Source organism: Penaeus monodon, chromosome 28 (genome assembly GCF_015228065.2).
Source record: "Penaeus monodon isolate SGIC_2016 chromosome 28, NSTDA_Pmon_1, whole genome shotgun sequence".
In the NCBI taxonomy this organism is placed as follows: domain Eukaryota; kingdom Metazoa; phylum Arthropoda; class Malacostraca; order Decapoda; family Penaeidae; genus Penaeus; species Penaeus monodon.
The window spans coordinates 14,234,878-14,235,085 of NC_051413.1; positions in this window are offsets into that span (position 1 = coordinate 14,234,878).

A 208-nucleotide genomic window follows, 5' to 3' on the forward strand; every position below is an offset into this window, starting at 1 on the left:
AAACATATATATAAATATATATAATAAATTTTAAAATATATATAAAAAATAAAATAAAAATAAATTTTAAAAATTAAATATATTAAAATATTAAAAATAAATATTAATATAAAAATAAATAATAAAAAAAAATAAATAAATAATAAGAATAATATAAAAAAAAATTAAAATAAAAAAAAAATTTAAAAAAACAAAACTAAACAAACAA